At 42.2% G+C, this 17,813-nt stretch overlaps 1 pseudogene across 1 annotated transcript in view; it reads left to right on the top strand.

Moving 5' to 3' along the window:
* The first annotated feature begins 941 nt into the window (after window positions 1–941).
* Window positions 942–17,813, top strand: part of LOC118241427 (NLR family CARD domain-containing protein 3-like) — a 29,398-nt pseudogene continuing 12,526 nt past the window's right edge. Inside the window, exons 1-6 of the transcript XR_014122878.1 lie at window positions 942–1,058; window positions 4,415–4,521; window positions 5,072–5,185; window positions 6,724–6,928; window positions 8,208–10,000; window positions 12,536–12,704. The product of XR_014122878.1 is annotated as an NLR family CARD domain-containing protein 3-like (transcript). The remainder of the gene's footprint in view (window positions 1,059–4,414; window positions 4,522–5,071; window positions 5,186–6,723; window positions 6,929–8,207; window positions 10,001–12,535; window positions 12,705–17,813) is intronic.

Here is a 17,813-nt window from a genome sequence, read left to right as displayed (position 1 = left end):
GGAAGAGGACTTTTTACGCCATTTTAAACTGACATACAAACAGTTTTATTTTTCTCTCTTGTAAAATATGCTGCAAAAACTGTAAACCATAAAAAATAGAGAAAAATAACGCCGTACTTTGTGACATAAAACTTTCAAAATGCCGCTTTTTTTCCCGCCATTTTACAAACAAAACGCGTTTCGTTTGAGGTGAATTTTGACCACTTTGGCTTTCCATATTCGTAACACAATCGTAGTTAGCTCACTTAATATTTTATTCCAGTTTTCATATGATGAGGAACCTGTGTTTGGTTCCTTCTTCTAATGGAAGAGCACTGCCAGTAATGCAGTTGTTATGTATTCTTACCGTTGTCTTGTATCTTTATCTCCTCTGCATGGCATTTATTTAATATAAAATGTCAACGATCAACTGTCATGTAACCTGCAACGCTAATACACATTTACTGTTAGGCGGTGTTCTTCACACCATGTAGTTTTCTGATACAGGTTTACCAAATACAGCTAAACAAATTGTTCCACAATACTTGAAACAAACAAATAAACACACACACACACACACACACACAGCATTCAGCCATTAAGAAGATTCTTTATTTGTCATATGCACAACATGCTATGGACGTCCACACACTTACATGCTTATTGTGAGGCTGATTATCTAAATTACAATCATCTGTAAGTTAGATCTACAAAGTGGTTTGTTAAGTTCCGACATGTTTCAATGTGCCGACATAGTGGAGATTTACTCAGCCGTAAAACAAGTCCGTGTAGGAGGGACTGTGAATCCATTGGCTGTATAGACTACTGTATGATTGGCTGCAGCAAAATGATGGACAGCTAACTTTGCCTGCTGATTGGCTTAATGAAAATGACTGTTATAAAAACTCGGTTGTGTAATTGTCTTCAGTCGAAAATGTTTGACATGTGCTCCGCCCTCCACTTACCCACAGGTGTTCCTGTAGTCTCACCTTTCTCAAGAAAACGCAAGTATTTTCTGAACAGTCGCCGTTGTTGAAGGTTGAGCGGGTTGAAGATACCGTGAAATATTTTAAACGCGTGTAAGTTCATTCTATTTGTAAAAATGCGATGTCGGTGCAGTTTAAATAACGTGTTTTGTAAGTACATAGTTCTGTGTTTAGGTTAATTCGTAGGTCAACCCAAAGGTGGATTAAATGTAAAGATTAAAGTCCTGGTGAAGTTACGCAAATAAAATGGCTAACGCCCAGTATGATAGCATTGCTATATTTAAAATAATTTAAAGGGGCCAGATATATATTGTCAGATATTGTAAAACTCGATTTCAAGTCTTAGTTAGTCAATGATATTTCCAAATGCTCCCAGTTGAAATTCCTCTGGCCTAAACTCAAAGTTGCTGCTGTAACGTCTGTTTTTTTACAGTTAGTTTTCTGTTCAGTTTCAGCCGTTTTTTAGTGTTGTCCAAATCCTCAGTGGACAGTTCAGATCCCCTGTATAGTTAATTATCTGTATTAATAACTATAGTTTGGGATCGGACGGTCAATACTGACGTTTCTACGCTTGTTTCGAGTTTCTGAAACGCAGCGTTTTGAAACACTGATCCGAAGTGTGGATAGAAACAGCCATGTCACGTGACCACGGCTAAACGAAGCTTGTGTTTCTGCAGGTGTCATACAGAACCTGCCGCTCCTGTCTTTGACTGACGGTGTCTGAAACAAATCTGATCACACATCTGTCTCAGTCACAAACTCTATGAATGCTTATAAGTCAACAAAACACACCCAAACTTTGAGGGTTTTGTGAGGAGAGAGAAGTTGAGAAATGGAGAGATTCAGTGTTAGGCCATATTGAGTGATAGGCTAGTGAGAGACATCTAGTGAGCAGTAGGTAGGATAGATATAGTGACATTAATATATAGAGAGTGTATGTAGAGAGAGATCCTCTGGTTTACTGACAGGAGTGATGTGCTGTACATCCACACATTTATATAATGGTAAAAACACCTGTGCATGACAGCAAAAAGTGTACTATGTGAATTAAACTTTTCCAAGACTGATGAATTTGGGAAGAGAAGAAGCCCCAAAAACAGGACAACTAATATTTTATAATATTAATAATAATAATAAATATATATTAATAAATATAATGTGAGACATTGTTCCTTTATTTTACTTTATTGATCTTAATTATCTATAATCATAATTATCTACTTTCACAACACTTCCTTCTGCCGTAGATGAAACGTTCCACACAGAAAATTCAGTAAATAGGTCTGCACTTCATAGACTACAGAGTACATGTGAACCCACAGATCCCATGTGATTATTTCTCCCAGTAAACATATTGGCCTTTTGTTAATAAATTATTTCCAAATGTCATGATTTATTCATGAAACTGAAAATTTGAATTTGAAATGCCTTACAGAACACAACAGAAAAGAGAAACATTTATTGAAATACACTGTTGATTACAATCTCAACTTGCTCTATCTGACAATCTTTTTTTCTTTGATTGTTGTACGGTAATTTCTCTGAAATATTTAAAAATAATTTGTATCGATAACCTGGCATAACCCACCTGAATAATATCTAGGCTAAGTAGTTTGTTGTTTCACAGAATAGCATTACCAAGATGTTAGCAAAAGTGGCTAGTAGGTGTCACTGAGGAAATGAGTGTTGGGTTGTTTTTTAAACAACCACCTGCAGTGCACCATAAATGTAGTGAATAACTGATGTACACTGATTAAGGGACTGTGATGTTTGGTGGGCAGTTGTAGCTCAGTGGATAAGGTACTTGACTTGTAATTGGAAGGTTGCTGGTTCAACCCCACCACTGCCCAGTTTCCACTGTTGGGTATCTGATCAAGATCCTTAACCTCAGTTGCTCAAGTTGCTCAGTCATAATTGTAAATTCTTTTGGATAAATGCATCAGCTAAATTCCATAAATGTTGTAAGGTTCAGTATCACTATTTCAGCTGAACCCATCAGTGACAAAATGTTAACGAAACAGAATAAACAAATCCTGTGCTGAAGAAATAAGCATTACAGGACTTCAATCAGTAATTTTTTACTGTTAAAATGGGAACATGGACATAGCTGTAGAGCTAGGTATTATTAAAGTCACAACATAACATAACACAACTCAAACTATAAATTATCACTGAAGTGCCTTACTTGTATATTGTGATTGCATCGCTGGCCTACTTTGTTCCAGAGAGTTTCCGTGATGAAAGGTCATAGTTTTATATTTCTATCACAGACTAGTGTTGATAGATTCTGTTTGTTGTCTGATTAACGTACCCTACGTAGTGTTTTATATAGACCCGTCTGTGTGGGGGAATGTGAGTCAGTGAGTAGACCATTACAGACACAGCCTGGGTTTATATTTGACTCATTGTCTTTGGTGTGTGTGTGTGTGTGTGTGTGTGTGTGTGTGTGTGTGTGTGTCTCTCAGAAATGATGCGGTTGCTCCTCTTCCTGTTGTGCATGTTGGACCTTTACAGTGTTGACTTGCACCTCTCGAATTTTGTGGAGAGTCATATGTGATTAGTGTCAGACTGTCATTCTCTGATTTTTTTAGGGGTTATTGTTGGCCCTGCATTGCCACCTACAGTTCTGGAGAAGACTGCATGGATAAACGCACTTGTATAAATACATCTCAACTCTCCACAGATTTACATGCCATACGCATCACTAGTATAATACATGTGCTGTCGACAGCTTAATACACCATATGCAGTGAAGGTCTTTAAATCAAGTACATTTAAGTTGATAAGTCAATGTAAATATGATGATGATTTTACACTTGAATTTCTTTGTCATTGGGTGTGTTAAGTACTGGTTGTGCTGGATATTTGGGGTTATTTGATGCTTTAGAAGTTGATGGTCAAGTTGCCTGTGCTTTAAAACAGAGTGCACATATACGAGCCATTTTGGTATACTAATATATATATATATATGAGAGAGAGAGTGTGTAACATATGTTCTCGTCCACATGTGTTGCTTACATATTTTATTTTAGATATCTGTATTTTTATATCTTCTTTTTTTTTTTTTACTTCATGTTTCAAGTTTGACATCATACTTTTTATTTTTTAATATGTTGATGTGAGTTTTATCGGGCATTGATTCAGTGTTGATTCACTGTGTGTATGAACTATTGACAGCGAGCAGAGAGCAGCATCTCCAGTGTCCAGCTGTGTGTGTGTGTGAAGAGGAACAACTCCATGATGTGTGTGGTTGCTGAAGGGCAGGTGTGTGTGTGTGTGTGTATGGTTGCTGAAGGTTAGGTGTGTGTGTGTGTGTGGTTGCTGAAGGGCAGGTGTTTCTAATCAATTGTCCATTGAGTGCAGGTACCAGGTGGAGTTGATTGGGTAAGAATGTTGTGGCTGTAATTGATTGTTCCATAATGTGATTTTTTTTTTTCACTATTCATCAGGAGGGGGAGCCAGAGAGCAGCAATTCCAGCTATGTGTCTATGAAGAGTGATGGGACCATGGATTATCCTCCTGACCTCAAAAGTGGACCTGTGACCTCAATCCTACGGTGAGTGACACATTACACCCTCAGGTTGTTTCCTAAGTGGGGTGGATTTGTTCCTCCAAGTGTGTGAGGGAGTGATGTTCCCCCCAATATTACAACAATCATACCCAAGTAAACAATATCACCATTCTACAGGTCAAACTAATAAGAGGGGTTCACCACAGGTGTGTTTTAGTTTTAGGAGAAAAGGAGTGTGGTATGTTTGTATGGCTGACAGACAGGTGTGTGTGTGTGTGGGTGCTGACAGACAGGTGTGTGTGTGTGTGGGTGCTGAAAGACAGGTGTGTGTGTGTGTGGGTGCTGAAGGGCAGGTGTGTGTGGGTGGGTGCTGAAGGGCAGGTGTGTGGGGGTGGGTGCTGAAGGGCAGGTGTGTGGGGGTGGGTGTTTCTTGTTGCTGAAGTGCAGGAAGGTGTGTGGGTGTGGTTGCTGAAGGGCAGGTGTTTCTAATCAAGTGTCCAGTGAGTGCAGTTACCAGGTGGAGTTCATTGGGTAAGAATGTTGTGGCTGTAATTGATTGTTCCATAATGTGATTTTTTTTTTCACTATTCATCAGGAGGGGGAGCCAGAGAGCAGCAATTCTAGCACCCAGCTGTTTGTCTATGAAGAGTGATGGGTCCATGGATTATCCTCCTGACCTCAAAAGTGGACCCGTGACCTCAGTCCTACGGTGAGTGACACATTACACACTCAGATTGTTTCCTAAGTGGGGTGGATTTGTTCCTCCAAGTGTGTGAGGGAGTGATGTTCCCCCCAATATTACAACAATCATACCCAAGTAAACAATATCACCATTCTACAGGTCAAAGTAATAAGAGGGGTTCACCACAGGTGTGTTTTAGTTTTAGGAGAAAAGGAGTGTGGTATGTTTGTATGGCTGACAGACAGACAGGTGTGTGTGGGTGTGGTTGCTGAAGGGCAGGAGGGTGTGTGGGTGTGGTTGCTGAAGGGCAGGAGGGTGTGTGGGTGTGGTTGCTGAAGGGCAGGAGGGTGTGTGGGTGTGGTTGCTGAAGGGCAGGAGGGTGTGTGGGTGTGGTTGCTGAAGGGCAGGAGGGTGTGTGGGTGTGGTTGCTGAAGGGCAGGAGGGTGTGTGGGTGTGGTTGCTGAAGGGCAGGAGGGTGTGTGGGTGTGTGTAAGGGCTGGTGTGTGTGTGTGGGTGGGTGCAGAAGGGCATGTGTGTGTGGGTGCTGAAGGGCAGGTGTGTGTGCGGGGTTGCTGAAGGGCAGGTGTGTTTGGGGGTGGGTGTGGTTGCTGAAGGGCAGGTGTGTTTGGGGGTGTGTGTGGTTGCTGAATGGCAGGGGTGTGTGTGTGTGTGGTTGCTGAAGGGCAGGGGAGGTATGTGTGGTTGCTGAAGGGCAGGGGGGGGGGTTTGGTTGCTGAAGTGCAGGGGTGTGTGTGAGTTGTGATGTGATAGTGCCGTCAGGACGCTTCACCCCTGATTATCCTGCCTGCTGCCCTACAGCCGCTCTGTTACACCTCTCTCTCTGTTCTGGTGCCCTCTGTTCTGTGTGGATGGGGTGCATATAATTGATTAGGTTCCAGTGTTCATTTTCTTGTGTTCATTTCCCAGTAACCGGTGAAGCACCATTCACATAAACATTATTCTACATCACCAGAGTGAGGGCCAGGGGCAGCTTCTCTGGTTATTCTGCTCTACTGTCAGTACGGTGTTTGGGTTGAAGCCGTGTATCACATCATCATCAGCATCATGTACACAACCATGAATTTAACTTGGATGTTTATAAACTGTAGATTATCCATTAAAGTCTTTGTTTTGTTTGTCCACAATGACCAGAAGAAGCCTGTAAACATTTCTAAAGAAAAGCTGGAGTCAGTGTTCAAGGTGTGTAAGTGTGTGTGTGTGTGTGAGAGGAGGGAAGGGTCTTTATCATTAGAGTGTGTTTAGATCACAGATCATGATGAGACTCTGTGGTTTACTGGTTCATGCTTTACTTTAATGGCTTTTTTGTAATTTAACTGATAATGAACAAAACTCAAACTTCACAAACTATTATAACTTTATAAAATTAACTAATATTTAAACTTTAAGATACAGCCCAGTTAATGTGATGCTTATGTTCTTTTATAAACCATATTGTCCACATGACCACCCAATCCCCCTCAGTTCAGCCCTCTCATGTTTAATGGATCATCCTGTGTTAAAAAGATCTGTATATAACACTAATTTTACTGATACTGTTTATTCAGGAGCTGGAGGACAAAATCATCTCTCTGGTGAAGAATGAGCTGAAGAGATTTAAGAATCTACTGAGCTCAGATTACCCAGCATGCACTGAGAGACAGGTGGAGGATGAGGAGGATCAGAGCAGTGTCAGAGAGGGGGCACTGAAGATCACACTGCACGTCCTGAGGAAGATGAACCGGACAGACCTCGCTAACACACTACTGACCAGTAAGAGTTCTGGGTCATGACATTATCACATTTAGCAGGTGCTTTTATTGAAGAAAAAAAAAATTGAGTACAATTCAAGCAATTGAGAGCTAATGGTCTTGCTCAGGGGCCTAACACTGGCAACTTTGTAGTGGTGGGGCGTGAACTGACAACCTTCTGATTGTTGGTACAGTACATTAACTGCTGGACTATGTATCATGTGTTTGCAGAATGCTGTTTTGAGGATACATTGTTATTCTTTAGGGCTGAGATTTAATTTGACTAATGAGATTTGACCACAAATCACTGGCAGATGTTGATCTTTTTTTTTTCTATGTCCATATACACCCCCCCCCCCCCCCAAGTATCAGAGTATCAGAGTATATGTTCATGAATGAATCATATGAAAGTTTGGATACAATCACCATCAAGTTTACTCACAAGCGGAATAGTTCAAGTGGTCAGACACCAGTGATCAGACCTCAAACCAGCCCATCTAACCATAAACTCAACCCAAAACCTAATCCTAACTCACCCTGGCCCTAATCCTGACTCAAACCCTATCCGAAATCCAGTTAAAATCCAGCTGTCAACCGCATGTCTATAACATCTTGTTGAGTATGTATTATTCCTGTTATATGTTCTCAAGTTCACATCTGCAGATATGAGCTTTGATACTCCAAATAAAGTGAAAAGCTACTGAATTCATCAGATTATAAACAGATTTTATTTAAAGAGTTAATTAAAACACTACTGAATTAATTAATCTACTGAATGTCTTCAGATGCTTCACTTCTGTTACATCACTGATGTGTTACTGGGGGTCTTTTGAGCGTTTATTTAATGTTAAAAGCATCACTTAAAAGAAAGTGTCACTTTATTCTTTGTAACTGAGATTGGAACACAGGTCCTATCTCACAGATCACAGGTTGTTTTCTACACCCCGTCCAGTCTGCGTTGTAGATCTCCTCAGTCAGGTGATAGTTACCAGTGTGTGTGGTGGAACCTCAGCTGGTTTCTAACTACTGACCATTCGGTTTTATTGATAACCAGTAAATATTATCAACAAAATAATGTATAATACAATGTCTGTCAAGCTTGAAATTTAAGGTTTTCAGTCCTTGAATTGACTAAGATTTACTACTGGAAGTTTCATCCCCAATCTAGCAGGAATGAACAGGAATCTATTTATAACGATCTGTGCATCTCTTTTCCTGTAACTCCTGTAATGAGTCTTTTATGAATGAACCTGAATCTAAAAAAGATTAGAATGTGTTCTGTTGTCTTCCTCTTTTATCAGAACTGGCCCCTGCTTGCCACAGAAAGCTCAAATCCAAACTGAGGGACAAATGTCAGAAGATTCATGAAGGAATCTCACAGCAGGGAACCACAGCACTTCTGAATGAGATCTACACAGAGCTCTACATCACAGAGGGAGGGAGCGGAGAGGTCAATAATGAGCATGAGGTGAGACAGATTGAGACATCGTCCAGGAGACCAGCAACACAGGAGACACCCATCAAATGCAGTGACATCTTTAGACCCTTACCAGGACAAGACAAAGCCATCAGAACTGTGCTGACTAAAGGAGTGGCTGGAATTGGCAAAACAGTCTCTGTGCAGAAGTTCATACTGGACTGGTCTGAAGGAAATGTAAATCAGGATGTTCTCTTCAGATTCCCACTTCCTTTTAGGGAGCTGAATTTGCTGAAGGAGAAAAAGTTCAGTCTGGTGGAGCTTCTTCATCACTTTTTTCCAGAAACATGTGAATTAAAACCTAAACATTATACAAACTACAAAATTCTGTTCATCTTTGATGGTCTGGATGAGTGTAGACTTCCTCTAGCTTTCCAGAACAATGAGAGATCGTGGGATGTAACAGTCGACCTCAGTGGATGTGCTGCTGACAAACCTCATCAAGGGGAATCTGCTTCCCTTTGCTCTCCTTTGGATAACCTCTCGACCAGCAGCAGCCAATCAGATCCCTCCTGAGTGTGTTGACCAGGTAACAGAGGTAAGAGGGTTCAGTGAACCACAGAAAGAGGAGTATTTCAAGAAGAGAATCAGTGATCAGGGCCTGGCCAACAGAATCATCACACACATGAAGTCGTCAAAAAGCCTCTACATCATGTGCCACATTCCAGTCTTTTGTTGGATTGCAGCCACTGTTTTAGAGAGAATGTTGGGTGAAGCAGAGAGTGGAGAGATCCCCAAGACCCTGACTCAGATGTTCACACACTTCCTGATCTTTCAGCTCAGACACAAGGACCAAAAGTATGGAGGAAGTATGAAAGGACAAAAAAGGACTCACACAAATCACATGAAAAAACATGTTTTGGCACTGGGAAAACTGGCTTTCCAACAGCTAGAAAAAGGCAACCTGATCTTCTATGAGGAAGACCTGAGAAACAGTGGCATTGATGTCAGAGAAATGACAGTATATTCAGGAATGTGCACTCAGATCTTCAGAGAGGAGTTTGAGCTACAGCTGGGGAAGGCGTTCAGCTTTGTTCATCTGAGTGTTCAGGAGTTTCTGGCTGCTTTATATGTGTTTATTTCCTTCATCTCCACCAACACCAATTTGCTGCAACAGAAACACGCTGGATTTTTCAGTATTTTCAAAACCCCAATATCTGTCTTCCTCAACAGTGCAGTGGACAAGGCCTTACAGAGTCAAAATGGACACCTGGACCTTTTCCTCCGCTTCCTTCTGGGTCTCTCACTGGAGTCCAATCAGACTCTTTTGCAAGGCCTACTGACACAGACAGGAAACAGCTCTCCCAGCAAAGAGGAAACAGTCAAGTACATCAAGGAGAAAATCAGTGAGAATCCCTCTACAGAGAAATCCATCAATCTGTTCCACTGTCTGAATGAACTGAATGATCATTCTCTAGTGCAGGAAGTTCAAACATACCTGAACAGAGGAGCTAACCGTCATAGAGCCAGACTGTCTCCTGCTCAGTGGTCAGCTCTGGTGTTTGTGTTGCTGAACTCAGAAGAGGACCTGGATGAGTTTGACCTGAGGAAATATGACTCATCAGAGGACTGTCTACTGAGACTACTGCCAGTGGTCAAAGCATCCAGAAAAGCCATGTGAGTATTTTCATTTAGAGATGAACAGTGGGTGTAGCACTGCATGTGCTTGACTCAAAAGGTCTTCTATGAAAAATGAAACGGAAAGTGAGAGAGAACATTAGAGAGAGAAGGATAGAGAGATCCTACATTAAAGCACATGTAGGTGATTGAAGGCTCCATAAAGTTGTGGAACATTAGAATGTAGTAACACTGTCCAGTGATTCATTAGTCTAAATGTATTAATGATGGTTAAATGATATTTGATGTCATGGGTAGTTGTGTGCCTGTGTATTGAGAATGGTCCTACATTTAAAACAGTGGCCAACAGTGTTTGTTTATAGTTCACACTCTTAGTTATACAAGCAGAGAAAATGTGCTGCAGTGTAACATACAGAAGTGTTCAAGTACGAACTATCAGTGTGTACATGCGCACACGCACACACACACACACGCATGCATGCACACACACCACACAGTGTAACATACAAAAGGGTTCAGTTCAGCTTTCTGACCAACATTACAGTTCAATCAATACTGACCAATACAGAGAAAAGTGTACAAGGATGAGCATGACCAATGTGTACACACAAACACACACACTATATATATTTCACACTGATGGCAGTTTTCAAACTTTATCACAGGTTTTCTTTAGAGCAGATGATGATGATTGGGCACATTTTAAAGGTGTAGGTGTTAATATGACTACATCTGAAACACTATGTAAAGGTGTAGGTCTTAATATGACTTCATCTGAAACATTTTCATTGTTTAAATATTTTACCAAAGCAATTTGTCATAATTTAGTTGTAAATAACTTTTAGGCGTAAACTAATAAACTAACATCATTAACAGCAACTGATTCCAGTAATACACCTTCAGCTCTGTGTGTACTTGACTTTTAATTAGAAGGTTGCTGGTTCAAGCCCCGCCACTGCTAGGCCCTTGAGCAAGGCCCTTAACCCTCAGTTGCTCAAGTTGTACTCAGTCAGACTTGTAAGATGCTTTGGATAAAAGCGTCAGCTAAATGCCATAAATGTAAAATGATCAGTGTAGCATGCAGTGACGTTCACAGCTCTGTGCGATCAGTGTAGCATGCAGTGACGTTCACAGCTCTGTGCGATCAGTGTAGCATGCAGTGACGTTCACAGCTCTGTGCGATCAGTGTAACATGCAGTGACGTTCACAGCTCTGTGCGATCAGTGTAACATGCAGTGAGTCTCCCAGAAGCTAATGCTGTTACTACTGTCACTCACGTAAAACTGTAACAGGTTACTGCTGTTGCTCACATACAGTGGCAACAATATCTCAGACCACTAGTGAAAATGATTGTTTTTTTGTATTTCTCTCAAGTTTAATACAATGCTTTTCTTTACAAATCATATCGTCAGCGTAATTTGAGTTAACAGTTGAAAGTTTTTTCTTGAATTTCAGAAAGTGTTAGTATTTGGCTCTACTCAAATGCATGTAAGCACAGTAGTGAAACTGACCGTATCAGTTCTTTTGTACAAAAAGTCAGATGTCCTTGAGTCCTCACACAAGCAGTGCAGGAGAAGTGAGTCAGTTCTGATCCAACTGAAACATGTGAACCATCCTCTTCTCCCCAGTATTTTACTGCACACATACAGTCCATGAAGGACAAACTCCAGGGACACATTTCATGTCAACAGCAGACATGAGAGAGTTGCCTCACACACACTTAACTGACTGATGGGGTCTGCCTCTCACACCTGACTGACTGATGGGGTCTGCCTCACACACACCTGACTGACTGATGGGGATCCTGACTCAGCTATTAAGCCTCCAGGATTCTCGGTGCACCACACAGACAGAACTCAGGACCTCACTGGGAAAAGCAAAGGCAGAGGAGAATGTTTCATGATCAGTGACTCAGTGTGAGCAAAGGAATGTAAACACTAGTAAAAGATTCTGCTCTCTGCATTCTGTCCATTCCTCCATAATCAATACTGCAGTGTTCATCCCACCATCATTACTACTGCAGTGTTCATACACTAATATTCACTACTGCAAGGGTCATTCCTCTATAATCAATACTGCAATGTTCATTGCTCCAGTCACTACTGCAGTGTTTATTTCTCCATAATAAATACTACAGTGATTATTCCTCCATAATCACTACTCTGCGTGTCTTCCAACAATATTTTCTGTTTGTATATTAGTGTATTTGTATTTGTGAAACCCTGAATGAGATCTATGTTGTTCTGTTATGGTGTTGGGGGTGGGATATTTTGATATTTGGACTCTGATTATGGTAACTGCCATTCACTGACTTATGAACCAACCATCCATTATTTGGTCACCTGTCTTAGGTTTCTAATGAATGTTATTTGTCATGTCTTTGTCCACTTTGTCTTTGATGAAGACACAATAGTGTTGAAATGTTGCTGTGTTTGTAAAATTAAAAGGCTGAAAATGTATCAGTGTGTTCCAGACCTTTCAAGCTCTTCTTTAAATTTTTATTAGCAGTTCAGATCTTTTAATTCCTCATCCTCTGACTGAACTACATTATTTACTGTATTTACTCATTTACAGACTATCTGGCTGTGGTCTCACTGAAGAGTCTTGCAAATCCCTCACATCAGTTCTACAAACAGAAAACTCACAGAGAGCTGGAGATGAATAATAATGATCTGCAGAATTCAGGAGTAGAGCAGCTCTGTGCTGGACTGAAGAGTTCACACTGTAAACTGGAGATTCTCAGGTGAGTTTCTGTGACTATTTTTGAATGTAAATAAAGAGCCATTTTAAAAAGGTCAGTGTCAACTTCCTTATAGTACAGTATTTAAACAAACATTGCCAGGCAAGGCAATGCAAGGAAATTTACACTTTTATATTATATTATAAAGCTCTCTTCTTTAAATATTTCTAAATATAGTTTTCTGTTGAAACCTCACTGCATTTCATTAAGTGACCACACTGTGGAGACAAAGTTACATTTGTGATGCATGGGCAGATATTCAAGTCTAGAAGAGAAATATAACATTGTAAAGAGGAGACACCAATGAGTCCTTGTCCACGTGTACAGGTGTATTTATTACAATGCTGCTTCAACTAGGCGCTTTGGTATTTTGTCCACAAGCTGCATTTTTGGTCACCTGTAGTGCGGAACAATGTTCAGCACTGGACGAGTGTACTTGTGGACTTAATTACAAGAGAGAAAGAAAGACAAAGACAAAACAAGACACAGTAATCAGTAATCATGAGATTAGTAGGAGAGAAGGAGTGAAGTGTGTGTGTGTGTGTGTGTGTGTGTGTGTGTGTGTGTGTGTGTGTGGTGCATAGCATATGTGGTGTTTTGTAATTACATCAGAACTTTAGATCAGATATTTCTGCACCCATAATTCATCATTTGATGCTACATAATTCAGATACACAGAGAATTATAACCACACAGAGAAATATAACTACATGTAGAATTATAACCAAATGTAGAAATATAACCACACATAGAATTATAATCACATGTAGAATTTTTGGAATCTTGAAATACAACCTTTTTTGAGGGGATGAATCAAAGAACTGAAGATACTTGTAAGTGATATAAAATATTAAGTGCTGGACAGAAATGAAACCTTTCTCAGGAAATAATATTTATGTTTATGTAACCCACACCCTTGATTTATTGGTGATGATTCATTCAAATTGTAATCTTATGGGTTAATTAATGATTCCCTGACTGACCTCATGTGAATGTCATAATCTGATAAGGAATTAAACAGTATGTAGTTTATTATACACTATAATAGTGGTTTTACCACTGTATTAACTTGTGTACCCTGAAATTCCTCTGTGCTGTAAGATCATTTTAGTGTGTCACCCCAAGGTGTTCACTGGTCCCATCTGTCCCTCCAATAAATATGTTCTGCAGACCTCAACTGGACATTTTGTGCTAAAATTATTTGCCAGCCAGTAAACCAGAGCTCACACTGTTTAGATCAGGACCAATATGACTACTGTTTGAAATCTTATTTATTCAGTTTTTCACTGAATCTCTGATCGTCATTCATGGATAAAAGCTAACTAGCTAATGTTAGCAAAGAAAATCTAACTGTTGATTTGTTTAGTGTGTTTACTGTTCAGTACAGATATTTAACCAGCTAGCAATCTCAACAATTTGACCAAACCGTCAATACACAAGATTGGAAGTGTTGTCGTTGCGACAATCAAGCTAAAGTCTTTTGGAGAAATGCGGTTGGAGCTTCACGTAGTTGAGCACAGGAGGTTGAGGGTGACGGGAGATTTGATGGGGATGTGATTTATAACATCTGGTGTTCATGAAGTACAGGTGTGTATTAATCAGTCAGGTCCCCTACATCAGTTTAAACACATTCAAACGTGCTTATTAGGTTACAGGTGGTTACTAGGTTACCAGTGGTCACTAGGTTACAACCACGGTCAAGTCATCCACGCTTTTAATATCTGATGCGCCTATATTCGCGATTTTACGGTATTTCGCTGCTCACCGCATTCGAACGCTCCCCAAGATAAAAGAAACAAACGTAAGTATTTTTAAGAGATTTGATGGACATGCCCGTTTACTACATTTAAAAGTACAAAATACAGTTTACTTGATTGAACTAGTTTAATTGCATAATTAGATTAAACACAATTGGTAATATATTTACACAGCTTAATAAGCATTGTGGAAACTGCTTTTTCTACATCATGCTTCTCAGAGGTTTATTCTAGATCTTGACTGCCAGCTGAAACGGGGGCAATCACTAGTGAAATGTGGCAAATGTGCAGGGCAGGGGAACTCCAGGGCTGAAATATTCCACTGCCAATTGAGTGGTGGCCCTTGGATATCACCAGATCAAGTTTGAAAAGATTCTACTGCACCAGTTTTTAATAAATCTATATTGAAGTCTTTGTATTTGTAATGATGCTTACATGCCCATTTAATTCAGAGAAAGTATGATTACATATTTTTCTGAATTTTAACATAATGTAAAAACAGTTCCACTACCACATGTGAGTAGGAGCCCTTGACTATTAGCACAGTAAGTTTGGACACATTTCACCGTACAATGTCTTCATAAATCCATATTAAAGTCAAACTACCTTTAGGCGAAATAATGCACTAATTTTGTATAAAGTTCCAAGATGGCGCCGGTGAGGTCAGCTGCCGTCATGACTGCTCCGTCCACACCTGGCACTTTTTTTGCTCTTCCCGCTACCCCTGATTTCTCCGCAGCCCTTCTCTACACACCACGGCGCGTATCATACAGCAGAGACGCCCTTATTTCTCTTAATCTACATAGCACTCACCTCAAACCGTCTGTAACCCCGGACCCAAGATGGCCGACGGAGATCCTGAGGGAAAACAAAAGACGCGGCGCGAGGAAAAGGCCTCGAGGGAAGCGAGCCGGCGTCAGGAACAGGCTGAGGGCTCGGGCACACCGAGCTCCCTTACCTAGCATTCTGCTAGCCAACGTCCAGTCTCTGGATAACAAGCTCGATGACCTCTGGGCCAGGATAAAGTTCCAGAGGGACATTCGGGACTGCAATCTCCTCTGCTTCACCGAGTCGTGGCTGAACCCAGTGGTACCAAACCACGCTATCCAGCCGGCTGAGTTCTTCTCGGTTCACCACATGGACAGGTCGGCAGATTCGGGGAAGTCGAGAGGCGGCGGAGTGTGTGTGATGGTAAACAACAGCTGGTGTAACAATGCCAATGTTGTTACTCTCACCCGCTCCTGCTCACCCAACCTGGAGCTGCTCGCCCTCAAGCTTCGTCCTTTCTACCTTCCCCGGGAGTTCACTTCGGTCATCATGAACACCGTGTACATCCCACCTCAGGCTAACATGGACACTGCACTGTGTGAACTTAATGAGGCTCTCACACAGTTTCAGACACAGCACCGGGACGCTGCACTTATTGTGGTTGGGGATTTCAAAAGCGCTAACCTTAAGCGTGCAGTGCCCAACCTTTACCAGCACGTAACCTTCCCCACCAGGGGAAATAGGACACTAGACCACTGCTACACCCCATACAAGGACAGTTACAAGGCACTAGCTCATCCCCCATTTGGTAAGTCGGACCACGCCGCCATCTTCCTCATACCAAAATATAAACAAAGGCTGAAACGGGAAGCTCCGGTTCAAAGGGAGGTCGCGCGCTGGACAGACCAATCGGTGGCCGCTCTGCAGGACGCTCTGGATGTCGCAGACTGGGACATGTTCCGGCGCAGCACTGATGATGTCAGCGAGTTTACGGAGGCAGTAGTGGGGTTTATTGGGAAACTGGTTGACGACACGATCCCAAGAATCACCATCAAGAAGTTTTCCAACCAGAAGCCCTAGGTGGACAGAACCATCCGCAAGGCTCTGAAACCTCGCACTGCTGCCTATAATGCAGGGATCATCAGCGGGAACATGGACGAGTACAAGTCTGCAGCATACGGAGGCTGGTGAGGGAGGCGAAGCGGCACTACGGGAAGAAACTAGAGACACAGTTCCAGCAGAGTGGCTCTAGATCCCTGTGGCAGGGACTACAGACGATCACGGACAACAGGAGCCCACCCTCCGGACTGATGAGTGCGGATGAGTCTCTGGCTAACGAGCTGAATACATTCTTCGCTCGCTTCGAGGCTACATCTAACAGCGCCAATGCTAACAGCGCCAATGCTAACGCCGCTAGTGCTAACAGCACTAATGCTAACAGCGCTGGTCCAAATGGCACTATCGGCACAGCAAATGGCACATGCGCGGGGCCCACCATAGAACATCGCCCTCTCATCATCACGGAGAGTGACGTGAGGAGAGTGTTTAAAAGGGTGAATACCAGGAAGGCAATGGGACCAGATGGTATCTGTGGGAGGGTCCTCAAAGCCTGCCCAGATCAGCTAGCCCCGGTATTCACCGACATCTTCAATCTCTCCCTGACGCTCGGTATCGTCCCGTCCAGCTTCAAGCGGTCCACCATCGTCCCATCCCGAAGAAACCTCGACCCTCCGACCTCAATGACTACCGCCCTGTCGCCCTCACATCAGTCATGATGAAGTCTCTGACTAGCTTTTCAAAGCACTTCATCACATCTTCACTGCCAGCCTCCATGGACCCACTGCAGTTTACATACCGCCACAACCGCTCCACTGATGATGCAATTGTACATCTGCTCCACACTACACTGACTCACCTGGACGAAGGGAGGGGAAATTATGTTAAAATGCTATTTGTCGACTACAGTTCAGCATTTAACACTATCATCCCCTCCCTACTCACTACTAAGTTGGGGGATCTAGGACTGTATACATCCCTGTGCGACTGGATCTCCAACTTCCTAACAGACAGAACACAATCAGTATGGGTGGGCAACTGCGCCTCATCCACCCTCAGCACTGGAGCTCCTCAGGGTTGTGTCCTAAGCCCCCTGCTCTACTCACTGTACACCTACGACTGCACAGCCACTTCCAGCTCCACCATCATTGTCAAGTTTGCTAACGACACCGTTGTCATGGGTCTGATCTCGGACAACAATGAGAGGGCCTACCTGTAGGAGATTAAACACCTGGAAAACTGGTGCCAGGAAAATAATCTCCTCCTAAACGTCAGTAAGACAAAGGAGCTGATCGTGGATTGCAGCAAGAAGCAGGAGCGGCACTACCAACCTGTGAGGATCAGTGGAACCACGGTGGAGAGAGTAGATAGTTTCAGGTACCTTGGAGTTCACATCTCGCAGGACCTGTCCTGGTCCCGCCATACCAACTCCCTGGCAAAGAAGGCTCGTCAGCGTCTTTACCACCTCAGATGCCTAAGAGACTTCAGACTGCCCTCCAAAGTACTACGGAACATCTACACCTGCACTATC

The sequence above is a fragment of the Electrophorus electricus genome, chromosome 1 (genome assembly GCF_041902795.1).
Source record: "Electrophorus electricus isolate QZ-2024a chromosome 1, ASM4190279v1, whole genome shotgun sequence".
NCBI lineage: Eukaryota > Metazoa > Chordata > Actinopteri > Gymnotiformes > Gymnotidae > Electrophorus > Electrophorus electricus.
This window is presented reverse-complemented; position numbering and strand designations above follow the sequence as displayed.